Source organism: Coregonus lavaretus, assembly GCF_964263955.1.
Source record: "Coregonus lavaretus genome assembly, contig: HAP1_SCAFFOLD_48, whole genome shotgun sequence".
Classification (NCBI taxonomy): domain Eukaryota; kingdom Metazoa; phylum Chordata; class Actinopteri; order Salmoniformes; family Salmonidae; genus Coregonus; species Coregonus lavaretus.
Window position 1 is genome coordinate 68,191 of NW_028163311.1, and position 23,437 is coordinate 91,627.

Genomic DNA, 23,437 nt, shown 5'->3' on the forward strand with positions numbered 1-23,437 from the left:
TCATGGCACGGCGTTTAAAAGCAGCTCTGCCAGTAGCAAGCACTCTCCTGGAGCCCAGTGTGGTGACAGACGTGCTGGTGAAGCTACGTCACAGAAGACAGGTCTCCAAGTTCATCTACGACAAATCAGCAAAAGACTTACCTGAGCTCAGGGTGGGTGAAACGGTGCGAATGAAGCCACTACCAGGGGACCGGACGGGCCTCTGGAGACTCGGATCCTGTGTACAGAAAGTGGCACCACGCTCCTACTTGGTCGAAGTGAATGGATCACTGTACCGTCGTAACAGGGTTGACCTTCGGATTGCTGAGCCAGCATCTACTCAGAACTCTGATGGTCATAGGGGTCGCATGACAAAAGACGGAACCCCAGCAAGTCACATGGGGCCTGAGGCACTGGGCGAAGAGCCAGGGGATCACCGGTCGGCCACTCCCTCGCCCATCAATACTCCCCTTAGACAGTCAGGTGACACGCCTGTGCGGGAGCCCGCAGTCCACGCAGACAAGCCCCCTGTCTTTTCACGCTGCGGGCGTCTGTCCCAGCCACCAAAAATACTTAATCTGTAGGTTTCTCATTAGGGATTGTTGACAGACAGTGATAAAAGTGAAGAAAGTATCAAAATGTGTTAAGTGGTTAACTGAATTTTTTTAAATACAAAATAATAAAAAATTATACTAAACAGTTGATGTTGGAAATTACTACTAGGTTTGTTTTGTTAGTGAATTGACAGTTCCTGTCCTATTTTATAAAAGGGAAGATGTTATGGGTGGAAGATGGCACAATGATGCCATCTGTTGGTAAATGTTAATTACTGCAACTCCAGTGTTTTACCGGTGTACTTGAGATACCCGGATGTTTTGCAATATACTGAACAAGACTGGTTACTCGCATCAATGCCTCTGCCTCGTCATTTAACATTCAAACAGTAGGTGGCGGCAATAGTCCAACTCTGCCATAAAACCTTGAAGAAGAAGAAGAAGAAGAAGCAGTAGAACTGTGCTGTGAAGACGATAGCTTTTGTGTCCGTTTCAAATGTATTACTACAGGTACGTAATAGCGAGTTTAAACGTTCTAATATCGAAAGAACATGTCATAACATGCTAGTTAACAAATCCGTCAAGGTATTATCACGCTTGGTGAAGGTTTTATGTGTTATGTTTGTGTCAAACCGAGTAAAGAACGTGATAAGTCACATCGCTGGAGACTGGGTTTGTATGAGTGAATTAATCTACATTATTTCGTCAAGATAATTTCATAAAGAATCCATTTATTTGAGATTTCTGAATTGGTTTTACATGTTATTGTTGTTTTTGGATACATTGTTTTTAACGGTAAAATGGCGGCGCCTCTCGGTCAGCGTCAACGGACCTCAGCGCGGGTGCATCAGATAGACAATTTCACGGTTGCACTACTGTTTTCAAGCTGAATGTAATGATTATCAGTTTTCTACATGTGTAGTAATATTCAGACACATTCAGTTGCTTACCACCGTCAGCAAACGTAATAATAATATAATAATATGTCCAAAGCAACTTACAGTTATGCGTGCATACATTTTATGAATGGGTGGTCGTGGGGATCGAACCCACTACACTGGCGTTAAAAGCACCATGCTCTACCAATTGAGCTACAGAGGACCACATTAATGATGGTGTTGAAGTCGTGGGTGAACAGGAAGTATAGGAGCACGCGCCCCTGAGAGGCCCCGTGTTAAAGGTCAGCATGGAGGATGTGTTGTTGCCTACCCTCACCACCTGGGGGCGGCACGTCAGGAAGTCCAGGAGCCAGTTGTTCAGTCCCAGGGTCCTTAACTTAGTGATGAGCTTGGAGGGCACTATGGTGTTGAACGCTGAGCTGTAGTCGATGAAAAACATTCTTACGTAGGTGTACCTTTTGTCCAGATAGTGCAATAGAGATAACATCATCTGTGCGTCTTTTTGGGCAGTAGACTAATTGGAGTGGGTGGTCCTCCCATGTTTTTAAAATTGTATAAACTGCCTTAATTTTGCTGGACCCCAGGAAGAGTAGCTGCTTGCAGCAGCTAATGGGGATCCATAATAAATACAAATACAAAATGCACCCCTTCCCAGTCATGTGAAATCCATAGATTAGGGCCTAATGAATTAATTTCAATTGACTGATTTCCTTATATGAACAGTAACTCAGTAAAAACGTTGAAATTGTTGCATGTTGCGTTTATATTTTTGTTCAGTATACTTAGTTTCTATTTGATTACTTGATAGTTTTTTATTCCTTAAGGTCCTCTGCTCAGGCAGTAGCTGTCAGCCAGCCAGACCATCTATCATCATCTGCTTCCCATACTGTACTGTCTTTACTCATCCTAAACACAGGCGCAATGGATTATGGTCAGTACAGTATGGCCTTTAATTAACCTATTTAGCTAGACTGCCTAAGAGCTGTCTGTCAATCATTTTACTAGTTCTTCAAAGACAGATAAGGCATTCTTTCACGAACTCTCTCTCCCTCTCGTGATTGTGTTTACATTCCTCTCTCATGCTGTCTGTGTGTATCTAATCTAACGTTTTCCGAGTCGGTGGGGGAAAACAGGCGCAATGGATTATGGTCGTTGTAGTGAATTACCACGTTTCTGCACTGAACTAGGTTGAATATTTGCTTACTGAGAACTACAACTCACTTTAGCCCAGCGTACCACATACTGTAGTTCCTGACTTGATTTCTCTCGTTAATGATTTGATTTCTCTCTAGAAAGACGGCGCATTGGGCTCACACAAAAAAACGAAATGGAATTCTAGTAATTGAACCGACGTCAGTTGTTTAATAACACAAAAAAATACAGAAACACTAAATAATACAATGAAGACAAGGTTATTCAGGAAAATAGAACATAGTGCTGCCTAAAACAAACTGCAACCTTGTACTAAATGGTTTTTGAGTCATTTATGCCTTTATGTGAATTTAAGTGCACACACTTTATGTGAATAAATGAATGTTTTGTTGTCAATGATTAGTTACCTGATATATGGAAATTAGATAAATTAACAAAAATTGAATATCTTTTTTGAGAATACAGAAAGTGCCAGAACTGTCAAGACAATAACTTTAGTGTCTGTTTCTCATTATTACTACAGGACGACAAGAATTAGGTCTGACGCCGGTAACATCAACAGTGAGGACAAACCCAGCCTGCCTCTCTCCTTCCACACTGAGTCCAAACCTACAGTCACTGGGTCCTGATTGTGACAGTGGAGCCCAGTTTGCACTGCAGGATCCAGAGATGGCATCAGTGAAGCTGGAAGACTGCAGTCAAACACTGGAGCTGAATGTCATCAACATTAAAGATGAAGAAGAGGAGGATAAGGTTGGGGAATCTGTTTCTCAGAGTAAGAGCAGGTTCTATCTAAGTTTGTTGTTCTATGAAATGAGTCTGTGTAGTTACTAACCCTTGTGATAGTGAGTGGAGGATGATATGGCTCATCATTTTCATGACCTTGTCCCCTTTTTAGTTTTTGACTTCTACCCAGTTTTAGAATAGTTTTATTCCCCTTTTGTAATTGTACAGCCTACTTATATAAATTCATATGTCTTATGGTACAGCCAGAAGAGGACTTGCCACCCCTCAGAGCCTGGTTCCTCTTTAGGTTAGTTTCCGAGGTTGCTGCCTTTCTAGGGAGTTTTTCGTGGCCACTGTGCTTCTACATCTGCATTGCTTGCTCTTTTGGGGTTTTAGGCTGGGTTTCTGTAAAGCACTTTGTGACAACTGCTGATGTAAAAATGGGCTTCGTAAAATACATTTGATTGACATGTATATCACACCAACTGACTGGTTCTTCTGATGATGTTCACACAGGAGACCATGTTGAGACATTCTCTACATCCAGAGAGCAACAGCAGGAAGATCACAGAGCTAAGAGGTCTCACCACTGCCCACATTGTGAGGAGATTTTCCCAATTCTATCAAAGCTAAAAATACACCTAAAAAGACACACAGGAGAGAAGCTTTACTCCTGCTCTGACTGTGGGAAGAGTTTCTCCCGATTGGATAACTTAAAAACACATGAGCGCATACATACAGGAGAGAAGCCTTACTCCTGCTCTGACTGTGGGGGTAGTTTCTCTGAAAAGAGCAGCTTAAAAGCACACCAACGGATACATACAGGAGAGAAGCCTTACTCCTGCTCTGATTGTGGGAAGAGTTTCTCCCGATCGAATACCTTAAAATCACATGAACGTATACATACAGGAGAGAAGCCTTTCGTCTGCTCTGACTGTGTAAAATGCTTCACAACATCAACCCAGCTAAAAGTACATCAGAGAGCACACACAGGAGAGAAGCCTTACTCCTGCTCTGACTGTGGAAAATGCTTTAAAACATCAAAAGAGCTAAAGCTTCATCAGAGAACACACACAGGAGAGAAGCCTTACGTCTGCTCTGACTGTGGGAGGAGTTTCTCCCGATTGGATACCTTAAAATCACATGAACGTATACATACAGGAGAGAAGCCTTTCGTCTGCTCTGACTGTGTAAAATGCTTCAAAACATCAACTGAGCTAAAAGTACATCAGAGAGCACACACAGGAGAGAAGCCTTACTTCTGCTCTGACTGTGGAAAATGTTTTAAAACATCAACTGACCTAAAGCTTCATCAGAGAACACACACAGGAGAGAAGCCTTACGTCTGCTCTGACTGTGTAAAATGCTTCAAAACATCAACTGAGCTAAAAGTGCATCAGAGAGCACACACAGGAGAGAAGCCTTACATCTGCTCTGACTGTGGGAGGAGTTTCTCTCAGCAGGGCAACTTAAAAACACACCAACGTCTACATCAAGGAGAAAAGCCACATCAGTTCTCTCAGACCTGCTAAGATTAGTCACTCCATTACTTAATTCTCATTTCATAAAAGCAGTTGTAACGTTGAATTGGATGAAATAGAACACTATTGCAATCCTATTGTTTGTCACATTTTGAAAACAAACACTATAGTCTGCCAGTTGACTGGGCGGTACCGCTTCCCTCTCAGCCTGGTCTGACTCTGTCTGTGGGGAGAGTTCTAAGTGGGCAGCTTAAAAACACACCAACGTATACACGCAGGAGAGAAGCCTTACTCCTGCTCTGTGGATGGGTGGGCGTGTTAACGCAAACGTCTAGCCAAAGGTTGCGTGTTTGAATCTCATCACGGAGGACTTTAGCATTTTAGCTAATTAGCAACTTTGCAACTACTTACTACTTTTTGCTATTACTTAGCATGTTAGCTTAGCATGCAACTACTTAGCATGTTAGCTAACCCTTCCCCTAACCCCATTTAACCCTACCTTAAACCCCTAACCTAGCTAACGTTAGCAACAACACATTGGAATCCATAACATATCATACATATTACAAGTTCGTAACATATTGTATGAATAGCAATGCGTAACAGAACATACACATTTTAATTCGTAACATACGATACGTCCTACAAGTCGTATTATACTGAACAAAAATAGAAACGCCACATGCAACAATTTCCAAGGTTTTGCTGAGTTACAGTTCATAAAAGGAAATCAGTCAATTGGAATAAATGAATTAGGCCCTAATCTATGGATTTCACATGACTGGGCAGGGGCTCAGCCATGGGTGGGCCTAGGAGGTCATAGGCCCACCCAATGGGGAGCCTGGCCCAGCCAATCGGAATGAGTTTTTCCCCACAAAAGGTCTTTATTACAGACAGAAATACTACTCAGCACCCCGCCCCCCTTCCCCTCAGACGATCCTGCAGGTGAAGAAGCCGGATGTGGAGGTCCTGGGCTGACGTGGTTACATGTGGTCTGCGGTTGTGAGGCGGGTTGGACGTACTGCCAAATTCTCTAAAACGATATTGGAGGCGGCTTATGGTAGAGAAATAAACATTGAATTATCTGGCAACAGCTCTGGTGGATATTCCTGCAGTCATCATGACAATTGCACGCGCCCTCAAAACTTGAGACATCTGTGACATTGTGTTGTGTGGCCTTTTATTGTCTCCAGCACAAGGTGCATCTGTGTAATGATCATGCTGTTTAATCAGCTTCTTGATATACCACACCTGTCAGGTGGATGGATTATCTTGGCAAAGGAGAAATGCTCACTAACAGGGATGGAAACAAACTTGTGCACAACATTTGAGAGAAATAAGCTTTTTGTGCATATGGAACATTTCTGGAATTTTTATTTCATTGATTCATGTATTTTGATAACTGTAATGAACTTAATTGATCTGCTAATAAATAAATAAATGTTCTACATGAATTTGTGCTGGTCAACCTTTGTTTTATCGTTTTCTATACAGTAAATATGCTTTTGTTTGATTCATGGAATTCAAAATCTATATGTCTATTTATCTACTAAAAACGTCACTACACCTCCACATCACCATGGGGACAAGCCAATTTGCCAGCCACCAGTATTCTCACTAATGCATATGTAATATTTTAAAAAACTTAGACTCCTAACATAAAGAAATAAAATAAAACTGTTTCTTTTTTCTAGCTAATCCATTTCACTTTGCTATTCTACATGCAATATTTTACATGTAGGAGTTAGTCCGTAGCAGGTGTGGGGTTGTTGGGAGGAAAATATGGAGGAAGTGCTGTTTTGATTCTGATGGCGCGCGGTGGAGTGAAGTTGGTAAGAATGAATGGAACATGGAGCTAAAAGGCCAAAAGTTGTAAACGAACATCGTTTCTTGTTGGAGTGCGTCAACAATTAGATTCCTGAAGATTCCTGGAGTGTTTGATGCACTAACCCATGGAGTAGATGGAAAGAAGGAGGAATGTCAATCAGTTTTACTGATGTTTGAAGAACAGTATCTGTCTACTCATGTGAAGCTTGGATACATACGATACGCAGTGAGAGCTGTTGTGAATAAGCCGTTGCAGTGACGAAATTTATAAAAGTATAGCCATGCATCAAGTGGGTGCTGATGGAATCGATGACTGTGCGGTGTAGCAATTTTGGTGAAAGTCACGTTGACGAATTCCAGGAGCGCCCTGCTAGGGTGAAGGAGTTTGATGTAACAAGGATCTGGGCTGTACAGCAGTTCTCCTACAGGGGAGGCGTGGGAAGTAGTTGAAGGAGCGAGTGGAGCTGAGGAAGCTATGGTAGTGGATGACCCGCAGCCTGTTGAGATTCAGAATGTCGTTCACCAGTTGAGGGATACTGATACACTGATTGTAAAGAAGGTGAATTTTGTGGCGTTAATTGCGCAGGCGATAATTGTACTGCCCAAATGAACAAGAACTCTTAAGAAACTGGACAGGTTTTTGACTCTTCAGGAATTAACAGTGGAAGCATTGCAGGGAATCCTGACTGAAGATGTTCCCCCTCCCAGGCCCCTGAGACTGTGTAGGGATGTGATTTGGATTGGACTGGGACTGAAGGAGTGGGAAGGGTTTTTGATAGATCTATTTTTGTATTTTGTCTGTCGTTTTCCCTCCTTTACCGCAACGGACTTTTATTTTTTCTCCAGTTTACTAATCGTACAGTAGGTGGCAGCAGACACATTACGTTTGTGTGAACGTCATTATACCAGAGAAGAAGAAGTAGTCAGTCCAATAGATGTCGGTGTTGCACTGTGGTAGTGGGGGAACAGGAAGATCCGGGCAGGCGTAAAGAAAGCACTATAACTGGACACGTTGATAGTGAATACATTTGACTCCATAGCTTTCATAGGTAAGGTTGTCAACATGACTCGGGTTGTGGAAAGCAGAAATGCCAGGTTGAAGGGATATCTGGGTGATCCGGTTGAAGTCTCCATGAAATAGATAATTAGATGAGGTGGCGTCAGTGAAAATAAGAAATGGGTTTGTTTTGGGGGGTTTTATATGTCAGAGGAGCAGAAGGAATGTGCTTTGCACCTAAAAAAAATATTGGTGTGTCGTGTGTGGATCTGCGAACCAGGGCGCATATCATGGGGGTTATCTCTGGAGTGGCGCTAGAAGTGAGTGCAGAGGATGTAACTGAAGAAGTAGAGGCATTGGTTGGTGCACGCCGACTGACCCGTATGGTGGATGGCGTGAGGAAGCCCAGTGGTTGGTGCACGCCGACTGACTCCTATGGTGGATGGAGTGAGGAAGCCCAGTGGTTGGTGCACGCCGACTGACCCGTTTGGTGGATGGAGTGAGGAAGCCCAGTGGTTGGTGCACGCTGACTGACCCCTATGGTGGATGGAGTGAGGAAGCCCAGTGGTTGGTGCACGCCGACTGAACCGTATGGTGGATGGAGTGAGGAAGCCCAGTGGTTGGTGCACGCCGACTGACCGCTATGGTGGATGGAGTGAGGAAGCCCAGTGGTTGGTGCACGCCGACTGACCCCTATGGTGGATGGAGTGAGGAAGCCCAGTGGTTGGTGCACTCCGACTGACCCTTATGGTGGATGGAGTGAGGAAGCCCAGTGGTTGGTGCACGCCGACCGACCCCTATGGTGGATGGAGTGAGGAAGCCCAGTGGTTGGTGCACGGCGACAGATCCCTATGGTGGATGAAGTGAGGAAGCCCAGTGGTTGGTGCACGCCGACTGACCCCTATGGTGGATGGAGTGAGGAAGCCCAGTGGTTGGTGCACGCCGACTGACCCCTATGGTGGATGGAGTGAGGAAGCCCAGTGGTTGGTGCATGCCGAGTGACCCCTATGGTGGATGGAGTGAGGAAGCCCAGTGGTTGGTGCACGCCGACCGACCCCTATGGTGGATGGAGTGAGGAAGCCCAGCGGTTGGTGCACGCCGACTGACCCGTTTGGTGGATGGAGTGTGGAAGCTCAGTGGTTGGTGCACGCCGACTGACCCGTTTGGTGGATGGAGTGTGGAATCTCAGTGGTTGGTGCACGCCGACTGACCCCTATGGTGGATGGAGTGAGGAAGCCCAGTGGTTGGTGCACGCCGACTGACCCCTATGGTGGATGGAGTGAGGAAGCCCAGTGGTTGGTGCACGCCGACCGACCCCTATGGTGGATGGAGTGAGGAAGCCCAGTGGTTGGTGCACGCCGACCGACCCCTATGGTGGATGGAGTGAGGAAGCCCAGGGGTTGGTGCACGCCGACCGACCCCTATGGTGGATGGAGTGAGGAAGCCCAGGGGTTGGTGCACGGCGACCGACCCCTATGGTGGATGGAGTGAGGAAGCCCAGTGGTTGGTGCACGCCGACCGACCCGTATGGTGGATGGAGTGAGGAAGCCCAGTGGTTGGTGCACGCCGACCGACCCCTATGGTGGATGGAGTGAGGAAGCCCAGTAGTTGGTGCACGCCGACTGACCCCTATGGTGGATGGAGTGAGGAAGCCCAGTGGTTGGTGCACGCCGACTGACCCATATGGTGAATGGAGTGAGGAAGCCCAGTGGTTGGTGCACGCCGACTGACCCCTATGGTGGATGGCGTGAGAAAGCCCAGTGGTTGGTGCACGGCGACTGACCCCTATGGTGGATGGAGTGAGGAAGCCCAGTGGTTGGTGCACGGCGACTGACCCCTATGGTGGATGGAGTGAGGAAGCCCAGTGGTTGGTGCACGCCGACTGACCCGTATGGTGGATGGAGTGAGGAAGCCCAGTGGTTGGTGCACGCCGACTGACCCCTATGGTGGATGGAGTGAGGAAGCCTAGTGGTTGGTGCACGCCGACTGACCCCTATGGTGGATGGAGTGAGGAAGCCCAGTGGTTGGTGCACGCCGACTGACCCCTATGGTGGATGGAGTGAGGAAGCCCAGTGGTTAGTGCACGCCGACTGACCCGTATGGTGGATGGAGTGAGGAAGCCCAGTGGTTGGTGCACGCCGACTGACCCCTATGGTGGATGGAGTGAGGAAGCCCAGTGGTTGGTGCACGCCGACTGACCTATATGGTGGATGGAGTGAGGAAGCCCAGTGGTTGGTGCACGCCGACTGACCCCTATGGTGGATGGCGTGAGGAAGCCCAGTGGTTGGTGCACGGCGACTTACCCCTATGGTGGATGGAGTGAGGAAGCCCAGTGGTTGGTGCACGGCGACAGATCCCTATGGTGGATGAAGTGAGGAAGCCCAGTGGTTGGTGCATGCCGACTGACCCCTATGGTGGATGGAGTGAGGAAGCCCAGTGGTTGGTGCACGCCGACTGACCCCTATGGTGGATGGAGTGAGGAAGCCCAGTGGTTGGTGCACGCCGACTGACCCCTATGGTGGATGGAGTGAGGAAGCCCAGTGGTTGGTGCACGCCGACCGACCCCTATGGTGGATGGAGTGAGGAAGCCCAGCGGTTGGTGCACGCCGACTGACCCGTTTGGTGGATGGAGTGTGGAAGCTCAGTGGTTGGTGCACGCCGACTGACCCGTTTGGTGGATGGAGTGTGGAATCTCAGTGGTTGGTGCACGCCGACTGACCCCTATGGTGGATGGAGTGAGGAAGCCCAGTGGTTGGTGCACGCCGACTGACCCCTATGGTGGATGGAGTGAGGAAGCCCAGTGGTTGGTGCACGCCGACCGACCCCTATGGTGGATGGAGTGAGGAAGCCCAGTGGTTGGTGCACGCCGACCGACCCCTATGGTGGATGGAGTGAGGAAGCCCAGTGGTTGGTGCACGCCGACTGACCCGTATGGTGGATGGATTGAGGAAGCCCAGTGGTTGGTGCGTGCCGACTGACCCGTATGGTGGATGGCGTGAGGAAGCCCAGTGGTTGGTGCACGGCGACTGACCCCTATGATGGATGGAGTGAGGAAGCCCAGTGGTTGGTGCACGGCGACTGACCCCTATGGTGGATGGAGTGAGGAAGCCCAGTGGCTGGTGCATGCCGACTGACCCCTATGGTGGATGGAGTGAGGAAGCCCAGTGGTTGGTGCACGCCGACTGACCCCTATGGTGGATGGAGTGAGGAAGCCCAGTGGTTGGTGCACGCCGACTGACCCCTATGGTGGATGGAGTGAGGAAGCCCAGTGGTTGGTGCACGCCGACCGACCCCTATGGTCGATGGAGTGAGGAAGCCCAGTGGTTGGTGCACGTGGACTGACCCCTATGGTGGATGGCGTGAGGAAGCCCAGTGGTTGGTGCACGCCGAATGACCCCTATGGTGGATGGTGTGAGGAAGCCCAGTGGTTGGTGCACGCCGACTGACCCCTATGGTGGATGGCGTGAGGAAGCCCAGTGGTTGGTGCACGCCGACTGACCCCTATGGTGGATGGCGTGAGGAAGCCCAGTGGTTGGTGCACGCCGACTGACCCCTATGGTGGATGGAGTGAGGAAGCCCAGTGGTTGGTGCACGCCGACCGACCCCTATGGTGGATGGAGTGAGGAAGCCCAGCGGTTGGTGCACGCCGACTGACCCGTTTGGTGGATGGAGTGTGGAAGCTCAGCGGTTGGTGCACGCCGACTGACCCGTTTGGTGGATGGAGTGTGGAAGCTCAGTGGTTGGTGCACGCCGACTGACCCCTATGGTGGATGGAGTGAGGAAGCCCAGTGGTTGGTGCACGCCGACTGACCCCTATGGTGGATGGAGTGAGGAAGCCCAGTGGTTGGTGCACGCCGACCGACCCCTATGGTGGATGGAGTGAGGAAGCCCAGTGGTTGGTGCACGCCGACCGACCCCTATGGTGGATGGAGTGAGGAAGCCCAGTGGTTGGTGCACGCCGACTGACCCGTATGGTGGATGGATTGAGGAAGCCCAGTGGTTGGTGCGCGCCGACTGACCCGTATGGTGGATGGCGTGAGGAAGCCCAGTGGTTGGTGCACGGCGACTGACCCCTATGGTGGATGGAGTGAGGAAGCCCAGTGGTTGGTGCACGGCGACTGACCCCTATGGTGGATGGAGTGAGGAAGCCCAGTGGCTGGTGCATGCCGACTGACCCCTATGGTGGATGGAGTGAGGAAGCCCAGTGGTTGGTGCACGCCGACTGACTCCTATGGTGGATGGAGTGAGGAAGCCCAGTGGTTGGTGCACGCCGACCGACCCCTATGGTGGATGGAGTGAGGAAGCCCAGTGGTTGGTGCACGCCGACCGACCCCTATGGTCGATGGAGTGTGGAAGCCCAGTGGTTGGTGCACGCCGACCGACCCCTATGGTGGATGGAGTGTGGAAGCCCAGTGGTTGGTGCACGCCGACCGACCCCTATGGTGGATGGAGTGAGGAAGCCCAGTGGTTGGTGCACGCCGACCGACCCCTATGGTGGATGGAGTGAGGAAGCCCAGGGGTTGGTGCACGCCGACCGACCCCTATGGTGGATGGAGTGAGGAAGCCCAGGGGTTGGTGCACGCCGACCGACCCCTATGGTGGATGGAGTGAGGAAGCCCAGGGGTTGGTGCACGGCGACCGACCCCTATGGTGGATGGAGTGATGAAGCCCAGTGGTTGGTGCACGCCGACCGACCCGTATGGTGGATGGAGTGAGGAAGCCCAGTGGTTGGTGCACGCCGACCGACCCCTATGGTGGATGGAGTGAGGAAGCCCAGTAGTTGGTGCACGCCGACTGACCCCTATGGTGGATGGAGTGAGGAAGCCCAGTGGTTGGTGCACGCCGACTGACCCATATGGTGAATGGAGTGAGGAAGCCCAGTGGTTGGTGCACGCCGACTGACCCCTATGGTGGATGGCGTGAGAAAGCCCAGTGGTTGGTGCACGGCGACTGACCCCTATGTTGGATGGAGTGAGGAAGCCCAGTGGTTGGTGCACGGCGACTGACCCCTATGGTGGATGGAGTGAGGAAGCCCAGTGGTTGGTGCACGCCGACTGACCCGTATGGTGGATGGAGTGAGGAAGCCCAGTGGTTGGTGCACGCCGACTGACCCCTATGGTGGATGGAGTGAGGAAGCCCAGTGGTTGGTGCACGCCGACTGACCCCTATGGTGGATGGAGTGAGGAAGCCCAGTGGTTGGTGCACGCCGACTGACCCCTATGGTGGATGGAGTGAGGAAGCCCAGTGGTTAGTGCACGCCGACTGACCCGTATGGTGGATGGAGTGAGGAAGCCCAGTGGTTGGTGCACGCCGACTGACCCCTATGGTGGATGGAGTGAGGAAGCCCAGTGGTTGGTGCACGCCGACTGACCCATATGGTGGATGGAGTGAAGAAGCCCAGTGGTTGGTGCACGCCGACTGACCCCTATGGTGGATGGCGTGAGGAAGCCCAGTGGTTGGTGCACGGCGACTTACCCCTATGGTGGATGGAGTGAGGAAGCCCAGTGGTTGGTGCACGGCGACAGATCCCTATGGTGGATGAAGTGAGGAAGCCCAGTGGTTGGTGCATGCCGACTGACCCCTATGGTGGATGGAGTGAGGAAGCCCAGTGGTTGGTGCACGCCTACTGACCCCTATGGTGGATGGAGTGAGGAAGCCCAGTGGTTGGTGCACGCCGACCGACCCCTATGGTGGATGGAGTGAGGAAGCCCAGCGGTTGGTGCACGCCGACTGACCCGTTTGGTGGATGGAGTGTGGAAGCTCAGCGGTTGGTGCACGCCGACTGACCCGTTTGGTGGATGGAGTGTGGAAGCTCAGTGGTTGGTGCACGCCGACTGACCCCTATGGTGGATGGAGTGAGGAAGCCCAGTGGTTGGTGCACGCCGACTGACCCCTATGGTGGATGGAGTGAGGAAGCCCAGTGGTTGGTGCACGCCGACCGACCCCTATGGTGGATGGAGTGAGGAAGCCCAGTGGTTGGTGCACGCCGACCGACCCCTATGGTGGATGGAGTGAGGAAGCCCAGTGGTTGGTGCACGCCGACTGACCCGTATGGTGGATGGATTGAGGAAGCCCAGTGGTTGGTGCGCGCCGACTGACCCGTATGGTGGATGGCGTGAGGAAGCCCAGTGGTTGGTGCACGGCGACTGACCCCTATGGTGGATGGAGTGAGGAAGCCCAGTGGTTGGTGCACGGCGACTGACCCCTATGGTGGATGGAGTGAGGAAGCCCAGTGGCTGGTGCATGCCGACTGACCCCTATGGTGGATGGAGTGAGGAAGCCCAGTGGTTGGTGCACGCCGACTGACTCCTATGGTGGATGGAGTGAGGAAGCCCAGTGGTTGGTGCACGCCGACTGACCCGTTTGGTGGATGGAGTGAGGAAGCCCAGTAGTTGGTGCACGCCGACTGACCCCTATGGTGGATGGAGTGAGGAAGCCCAGTGGTTGGTGCACGCCGACTGACCCATATGGTGAATGGAGTGAGGAAGCCCAGTGGTTGGTGCACGCCGACTGACCCCTATGGTGGATGGCATGAGAAAGCCCAGTGGTTGGTGCACGGCGACTGACCCCTATGGTGGATGGAGTGAGGAAGCCCAGTGGTTGGTGCACGGCGACTGACCCCTATGGTGGATGGAGTGAGGAAGCCCAGTGGTTGGTGCACGCCGACTGACCCGTATGGTGGATGGAGTGAGGAAGCCCAGTGGTTGGTGCACGCCGACTGACCCCTATGGTGGATGGAGTGAGGAAGCCCAGTGGTTGGTGCACGCCGACTGACCCCTATGGTGGATGGAGTGAGGAAGCCCAGTGGTTGGTGCACGCCGACTGACCCCTATGGTGGATGGAGTGAGGAAGCCCAGTGGTTAGTGCACGCCGACTGACCCGTATGGTGGATGGAGTGAGGAAGCCCAGTGGTTGGTGCACGCCGACTGACCCCTATGGTGGATGGAGTGAGGAAGCCCAGTGGTTGGTGCACGCCGACTGACCCATATGGTGGATGGAGTGAAGAAGCCCAGTGGTTGGTGCACGCCGACTGACCCCTATGGTGGATGGCGTGAGGAAGCCCAGTGGTTGGTGCACGGCGACTTACCCCTATGGTGGATGGAGTGAGGAAGCCCAGTGGTTGGTGCACGGCGACAGATCCCTATGGTGGATGAAGTGAGGAAGCCCAGTGGTTGGTGCATGCCGACTGACCCCTATGGTGGATGGAGTGAGGAAGCCCAGTGGTTGGTGCACGCCTACTGACCCCTATGGTGGATGGAGTGAGGAAGCCCAGTGGTTGGTGCACGCCGACTGACCCCTATGGTGGATGGAGTGAGGAAGCCCAGTGGTTGGTTCACGCCGACCGACCCCTATGGTGGATGGAGTGAGGAAGCCCAGCGGTGGGTGCACGCCGACTGACCCGTTTGGTGGATGGAGTGTGGAAGCTCAGCGGTTGGTGCACGCCGACTGACCCGTTTGGTGGATGGAGTGTGGAAGCTCAGTGGTTGGTGCACGCCGACTGACCCCTATGGTGGATGGAGTGAGGAAGCCCAGTGGTTGGTGCACGCCGACTGACCCCTATGGTGGATGGAGTGAGGAAGCCCAGTGGTTGGTGCACGCCGACCGACCCCTATGGTGGATGGAGTGAGGAAGCCCAGTGGTTGGTGCACGCCGACCGACCCCTATGGTGGATGGAGTGAGGAAGCCCAGTGGTTGGTGCACGCCGACTGACCCGTATGGTGGATGGATTGAGGAAGCCCAGTGGTTGGTGCGCGCCGACTGACCCGTATGGTGGATGGCGTGAGGAAGCCCAGTGGTTGGTGCACGGCGACTGACCCCTATGGTGGATGGAGTGAGGAAGCCCAGTGGTTGGTGCACGGCGACTGACCCCTATGGTGGATGGAGTGAGGAAGCCCAGTGGCTGGTGCATGCCGACTGACCCCTATGGTGGATGGAGTGAGGAAGCCCAGTGGTTGGTGCACGCCGACTGACTCCTATGGTGGATGGAGTGAGGAAGCCCAGTGGTTGGTGCACGCCGACTGACCCGTTTGGTGGATGGAGTGAGGAAGCCCAGTGGTTGGTGCACGCTGACTGACCCCTATGGTGGATGGAGTGAGGAAACCCAGTGGTTGGTGCACGCCGACTGAACCGTATGGTGGATGGAGTGAGGAAGCCCAGTGGTTGGTGCACGCCGACTGACCGCTATGGTGGATGGAGTGAGGAAGCCCAGTGGTTGGTGCACGCCGACCGACCCCTATGGTGGATGGAGTGAGGAAGCCCAGTGGTTGGTGCACTCCGACTGACCCTTATGGTGGATGGAGTGAGGAAGCCCAGTGGTTGGTGCACGCCGACCGACCCCTATGGTGGATGGAGTGAGGAAGCCCAGTGGTTGGTGCACGCCGACCGACCCCTATGGTGGATGGAGTGTGGAAGCCCAGTGGTTGGTGCACGCCGACCGACCCCTATGGTGGATGGAGTGTGGAAGCCCAGTGGTTGGTGCACGCCGACCGACCCCTATGGTGGATGGAGTGAGGAAGCCCAGTGGTTGGTGCACGCCGACCGACCCCTATGGTGGATGGAGTGAGGAAGCCCAGGGGTTGGTGCACGCCGACCGACCCCTATGGTGGATGGAGTGAGGAAGCCCAGGGGTTGGTGCACGCCGACCGACCCCTATGGTGGATGGAGTGAGGAAGCCCAGGGGTTGGTGCACGGCGACCGACCCCTATGGTGGATGTAGTGATGAAGCCCAGTGGTTGGTGCACGCCGACCGACCCGTATGGTGGATGGAGTGAGGAAGCCCAGTGGTTGGTGCACGCCGACCGACCCCTATGGTGGATGGAGTGAGGAAGCCCAGTAGTTGGTGCACGCCGACCGACCCCTATGGTGGATGGAGTGAGGAAGCCCAGTGGTTGGTGCACGCCGACTGACCCATATGGTGAATGGAGTGAGGAAGCCCAGTGGTTGGTGCACGCCGACTGACCCCTATGGTGGATGGCGTGAGAAAGCCCAGTGGTTGGTGCACGGCGACTGACCCCTATGGTGGATGGAGTGAGGAAGCCCAGTGGTTGGTGCACGGCGACTGACCCCTATGGTGGATGGAGTGAGGAAGCCCAGTGGTTGGTGCACGCCGACTGACCCGTATGGTGGATGGAGTGAGGAAGCCCAGTGGTTGGTGCACGCCGACTGACCCCTATGGTGGATGGAGTGAGGAAGCCCAGTGGTTGGTGCACGCCGACTGACCCCTATGGTGGATGGAGTGAGGAAGCCCAGTGGTTGGTGCACGCCGACTGACCCCTATGGTGGATGGAGTGAGGAAGCCCAGTGGTTAGTGCACGCCGACTGACCCGTATGGTGGATGGAGTGAGGAAGCCCAGTGGTTGGTGCACGCCGACTGACCCCTATGGTGGATGGAGTGAGGAAGCCCAGTGGTTGGTGCACGCCGACTGACCCATATGGTGGATGGAGTGAGGAAGCCCAGTGGTTGGTGCACGCCGACTGACCCCTATGGTGGATGGCGTGAGGAAGCCCAGTGGTTGGTGCACGGCGACTTACCCCTATGGTGGATGGAGTGAGGAAGCCCAGTGGTTGGTGCACGGCGACAGATCCCTATGGTGGATGAAGTGAGGAAGCCCAGTGGTTGGTGCATGCCGACTGACCCCTATGGTGGATGGAGTGAGGAAGCCCAGTGGTTGGTGCACGCCGACTGACCCCTATGGTGGATGGAGTGAGGAAGCCCAGTGGTTGGTGCACGCCGACTGACCCCTATGGTGGATGGAGTGAGGAAGCCCAGTGGTTGGTGCACGCCGACCGACCCCTATGGTGGATGGAGTGAGGAAGCCCAGCGGTTGGTGCACGCCGACTGACCCGTTTGGTGGATGGAGTGTGGAAGCTCAGTGGTTGGTGCACGCCGACTGACCCGTTTGGTGGATGGAGTGTGGAATCTCAGTGGTTGGTGCACGCCGACTGACCCCTATGGTGGATGGAGTGAGGAAGCCCAGTGGTTGGTGCACGCCGACTGACCCCTATGGTGGATGGAGTGAGGAAGCCCAGTGGTTGGTGCACGCCGACCGACCCCTATGGTGGATGGAGTGAGGAAGCCCAGTGGTTGGTGCACGCCGACCGACCCCTATGGTGGATGGAGTGAGGAAGCCCAGTGGTTGGTGCACGCCGACCGACCCGTATGGTGGATGGATTGAGGAAGCCCAGTGGTTGGTGCGCGCCGACTGACCCGTATGGTGGATGGCGTGAGGAAGCCCAGTGGTTGGTGCACAGCGACTGACCCCTATGATGGATGGAGTGAGGAAGCCCAGTGGTTGGTGCACGGCGACTGACCCCTATGGTGGATGGAGTGAGGAAGCCCAGTGGCTGGTGCATGCCGACTGACCCCTATGGTGGATGGAGTGAGGAAGCCCAGTGGTTGGTGCACGCCGACTGACCCCTATGGTGGATGGAGTGAGGAAGCCCAGTGGTTGGTGCACGCCGACTGACCCCTATGGTGGATGGAGTGAGGAAGCCCAGTGGTTGGTGCACGCCGACCGACCCCTATGGTCGATGGAGTGAGGAAGCCCAGTGGTTGGTGCACGTGGACTGACCCCTATGGTGGATGGCGTGAGGAAGCCCAGTGGTTGGTGCACGCCGACTGACCCCTATGGTGGATGGCGTGAGGAAGCCCAGTGGTTGGTGCACGCCGACTGACCCCTATGGTGGATGGAGTGAGGAAGCCCAGTGGTTGGTGCACGCCGACTGACCCCTATGGTGGATGGAGTGAGGAAGCCCAGTGGTTGGTGCACGCCGACTGACCCCTATGGTGGATGGAGTGAGGAAGCCCAGTGGTTAGTGCACGCCGACTGACCCGTATGGTGGATGGAGTGAGGAAGCCCAGTGGTTGGTGCACGCCGACTGACCCCTATGGTGGATGGAGTGAGGAAGCCCAGTGGTTGGTGCACGCCGACTGACCCATATGGTGGATGGAGTGAAAAAGCCCAGTGGTTGGTGCACGCCGACTGACCCCTATGGTGGATGGCGTGAGGAAGCCCAGTGGTTGGTGCACGGCGACTTACCCCTATGGTGGATGGAGTGAGGAAGCCCAGTGGTTGGTGCACGGCGACAGATCCCTATGGTGGATGAAGTGAGGAAGCCCAGTGGTTGGTGCATGCCGACTGACCCCTATGGTGGATGGAGTGAGGAAGCCCAGTGGTTGGTGCACGCCTACTGACCCCTATGGTGGATGGAGTGAGGAAGCCCAGTGGTTGGTGCACGCCGACTGACCCCTATGGTGGATGGAGTGAGGAAGCCCAGTGGTTGGTGCACGCCGACCGACCCCTATGGTGGATGGAGTGAGGAAGCCCAGCGGTTGGTGCACGCCGACTGACCCGTTTGGTGGATGGAGTGTGGAAGCTCAGCGGTTGGTGCACGCCGACTGACCCGTTTGGTGGATGGAGTGTGGAAGCTCAGTGGTTGGTGCACGCCGACTGACCCCTATGGTGGATGGAGTGAGGAAGCCCAGTGGTTGGTGCACGCCGACTGACCCCTATGGTGGATGGAGTGAGGAAGCCCAGTGGTTGGTGCACGCCGACCGACCCCTATGGTGGATGGAGTGAGGAAGCCCAGTGGTTGGTGCACGCCGACCGACCCCTATGGTGGATGGAGTGAGGAAGCCCAGTGGTTGGTGCACGCCGACTGACCCGTATGGTGGATGGATTGAGGAAGCCCAGTGGTTGGTGCGCGCCGACTGACCCGTATGGTGGATGGCGTGAGGAAGCCCAGTGGTTGGTGCACGGCGACTGACCCCTATGGTGGATGGAGTGAGGAAGCCCAGTGGTTGGTGCACGGCGACTGACCCCTATGGTGGATGGAGTGAGGAAGCCCAGTGGCTGGTGCATGCCGACTGACCCCTATGGTGGATGGAGTGAGGAAGCCCAGTGGTTGGTGCACGCCGACTGACTCCTATGGTGGATGGAGTGAGGAAGCCCAGTGGTTGGTGCACGCCGACTGACCCGTTTGGTGGATGGAGTGAGGAAGCCCAGTGGTTGGTGCACGCTGACTGACCCCTATGGTGGATGGAGTGAGGAAACCCAGTGGTTGGTGCACGCCGACTGAACCGTATGGTGGATGGAGTGAGGAAGCCCAGTGGTTGGTGCACGCCGACTGACCGCTATGGTGGATGGAGTGAGGAAGCCCAGTGGTTGGTGCACGCCGACCGACCCCTATGGTGGATGGAGTGAGGAAGCCCAGTGGTTGGTGCACTCCGACTGACCCTTATGGTGGATGGAGTGAGGAAGCCCAGTGGTTGGTGCACGCCGACCGACCCCTATGGTGGATGGAGTGAGGAAGCCCAGTGGTTGGTGCACGCCGACCGACCCCTATGGTGGATGGAGTGTGGAAGCCCAGTGGTTGGTGCACGCCGACCGACCCCTATGGTGGATGGAGTGTGGAAGCCCAGTGGTTGGTGCACGCCGACCGACCCCTATGGTGGATGGAGTGAGGAAGCCCAGTGGTTGGTGCACGCCGACCGACCCCTATGGTGGATGGAGTGAGGAAGCCCAGGGGTTGGTGCACGCCGACCGACCCCTATGGTGGATGGAGTGAGGAAGCCCAGGGGTTGGTGCACGCCGACCGACCCCTATGGTGGATGGAGTGAGGAAGCCCAGGGGTTGGTGCACGGCGACCGACCCCTATGGTGGATGTAGTGATGAAGCCCAGTGGTTGGTGCACGCCGACCGACCCGTATGGTGGATGGAGTGAGGAAGCCCAGTGGTTGGTGCACGCCGACCGACCCCTATGGTGGATGGAGTGAGGAAGCCCAGTAGTTGGTGCACGCCGACCGACCCCTATGGTGGATGGAGTGAGGAAGCCCAGTGGTTGGTGCACGCCGACTGACCCATATGGTGAATGGAGTGAGGAAGCCCAGTGGTTGGTGCACGCCGACTGACCCCTATGGTGGATGGCGTGAGAAAGCCCAGTGGTTGGTGCACGGCGACTGACCCCTATGGTGGATGGAGTGAGGAAGCCCAGTGGTTGGTGCACGGCGACTGACCCCTATGGTGGATGGAGTGAGGAAGCCCAGTGGTTGGTGCACGCCGACTGACCCGTATGGTGGATGGAGTGAGGAAGCCCAGTGGTTGGTGCACGCCGACTGACCCCTATGGTGGATGGAGTGAGGAAGCCCAGTGGTTGGTGCACGCCGACTGACCCCTATGGTGGATGGAGTGAGGAAGCCCAGTGGTTGGTGCACGCCGACTGACCCCTATGGTGGATGGAGTGAGGAAGCCCAGTGGTTAGTGCACGCCGACTGACCCGTATGGTGGATGGAGTGAGGAAGCCCAGTGGTTGGTGCACGCCGACTGACCCCTATGGTGGATGGAGTGAGGAAGCCCAGTGGTTGGTGCACGCCGACTGACCCATATGGTGGATGGAGTGAGGAAGCCCAGTGGTTGGTGCACGCCGACTGACCCCTATGGTGGATGGCGTGAGGAAGCCCAGTGGTTGGTGCACGGCGACTTACCCCTATGGTGGATGGAGTGAGGAAGCCCAGTGGTTGGTGCACGGCGACAGATCCCTATGGTGGATGAAGTGAGGAAGCCCAGTGGTTGGTGCATGCCGACTGACCCCTATGGTGGATGGAGTGAGGAAGCCCAGTGGTTGGTGCACGCCGACTGACCCCTATGGTGGATGGAGTGAGGAAGCCCAGTGGTTGGTGCACGCCGACTGACCCCTATGGTGGATGGAGTGAGGAAGCCCAGTGGTTGGTGCACGCCGACCGACCCCTATGGTGGATGGAGTGAGGAAGCCCAGCGGTTGGTGCACGCCGACTGACCCGTTTGGTGGATGGAGTGTGGAAGCTCAGTGGTTGGTGCACGCCGACTGACCCGTTTGGTGGATGGAGTGTGGAATCTCAGTGGTTGGTGCACGCCGACTGACCCCTATGGTGGATGGAGTGAGGAAGCCCAGTGGTTGGTGCACGCCGACTGACCCCTATGGTGGATGGAGTGAGGAAGCCCAGTGGTTGGTGCACGCCGACCGACCCCTATGGTGGATGGAGTGAGGAAGCCCAGTGGTTGGTGCACGCCGACCGACCCCTATGGTGGATGGAGTGAGGAAGCCCAGTGGTTGGTGCACGCCGACCGACCCGTATGGTGGATGGATTGAGGAAGCCCAGTGGTTGGTGCGCGCCGACTGACCCGTATGGTGGATGGCGTGAGGAAGCCCAGTGGTTGGTGCACGGCGACTGACCCCTATGATGGATGGAGTGAGGAAGCCCAGTGGTTGGTGCACGGCGACTGACCCCTATGGTGGATGGAGTGAGGAAGCCCAGTGGCTGGTGCATGCCGACTGACCCCTATGGTGGATGGAGTGAGGAAGCCCAGTGGTTGGTGCACGCCGACTGACCCCTATGGTGGATGGAGTGAGGAAGCCCAGTGGTTGGTGCACGCCGACTGACCCCTATGGTGGATGGAGTGAGGAAGCCCAGTGGTTGGTGCACGCCGACCGACCCCTATGGTCGATGGAGTGAGGAAGCCCAGTGGTTGGTGCACGTGGACTGACCCCTATGGTGGATGGCGTGAGGAAGCCCAGTGGTTGGTGCACGCCGACTGACCCCTATGGTGGATGGCGTGAGGAAGCCCAGTGGTTGGTGCACGCCGACTGACCCCTATGGTGGATGGCGTGAGGAAGCCCAGTGGTTGGTGCACGCCGACTGACCCCTATGGTGGATTGCGTGAGGAAGCCCAGTGGTTGGTGCACGCCGACTGACCCCTATGGTGGATGGAGTGTGGAAGCTCAGTGGTTGGTGCACGCCGACTGACCCCTATGGTGGATGGAGTGAGGAAGCCCAGTGGTTGGTGCACGCCGACTGACCCCTATGGTGGATGGAGTGAGGAAGCCCAGTGGTTGGTGCACGCCGACCGACCCCTATGGTGGATGGAGTGAGGAAGCCCAGTGGTTGGTGCACGCCGACCGACCCCTATGGTGGATGGAGTGAGGAAGCCCAGTGGTTGGTGCACGCCGACTGACCCGTATGGTGGATGGATTGAGGAAGCCCAGTGGTTGGTGCGCGCCGACTGACCCGTATGGTGGATGGCGTGAGGAAGCCCAGTGGTTGGTGCACGGCGACTGACCCCTATGGTGGATGGAGTGAGGAAGCCCAGTGGTTGGTGCACGGCGACTGACCCCTATGGTGGATGGAGTGAGGAAGCCCAGTGGCTGGTGCATGCCGACTGACCCCTATGGTGGATGGAGTGAGGAAGCCCAGTGGTTGGTGCACGCCGACTGACCCCTATGGTGGATGGAGTGAGGAAGCCCAGTGGTTGGTGCACGCCGACTGACCCCTATGGTGGATGGAGTGAGGAAGCCCAGTGGTTGGTGCACGCCGACCGACCCCTATGGTGGATGGAGTGAGGAAGCCCAGTGGTTGGTTAACGCCGACTGACCCCTATGGTGGATGGAGTGAGGAAGCCCAGCGGTTGGTGCACGCCGACTGACCCGTTTGGTGGATGGAGTGTGGAAGCTCAGCGGTTGGTGCACGCCGACTGACCCGTTTGGTGGATGGAGTGTGGAAGCTCAGTGGTTGGTGCACGCCGACTGACCCTATGGTGGATGGAGTGAGGAAGCCCAGTGGTTGGTGCACGCCGACTGACCCCTATGGTGGATGGAGTGAGGAAGCCCAGTGGTTGGTGCACGCCGACCGACCCCTATGGTGGATGGAGTGAGGAAGCCCAGTGGTTGGTGCACGCCGACCTACCCCTATGGTGGATGGAGTGAGGAAGCCCAGTGGTTGGTGCACGCCGACCGACCCCTATGGTCGATGGCGTGAGGAAGCCCAGTGGTTGGTGCACGCCGACCGAC

The 23,437-nt window shown here is 55.0% G+C and overlaps 1 long non-coding RNA gene across 1 annotated transcript; it reads left to right on the forward strand.

The window, feature by feature from the left end:
* The first annotated feature begins 982 nt into the window (after positions 1 to 982).
* On the forward strand, positions 983 to 6,241 carry LOC311118307. Its single transcript, XR_014611795.1, has 4 exons — positions 983 to 1,043; positions 3,108 to 3,359; positions 3,827 to 3,910; positions 5,685 to 6,241. It is a non-coding gene; the product is annotated as an uncharacterized lncRNA (long non-coding RNA).
* The last annotated feature ends 17,196 nt before the right edge of the window (positions 6,242 to 23,437 follow it).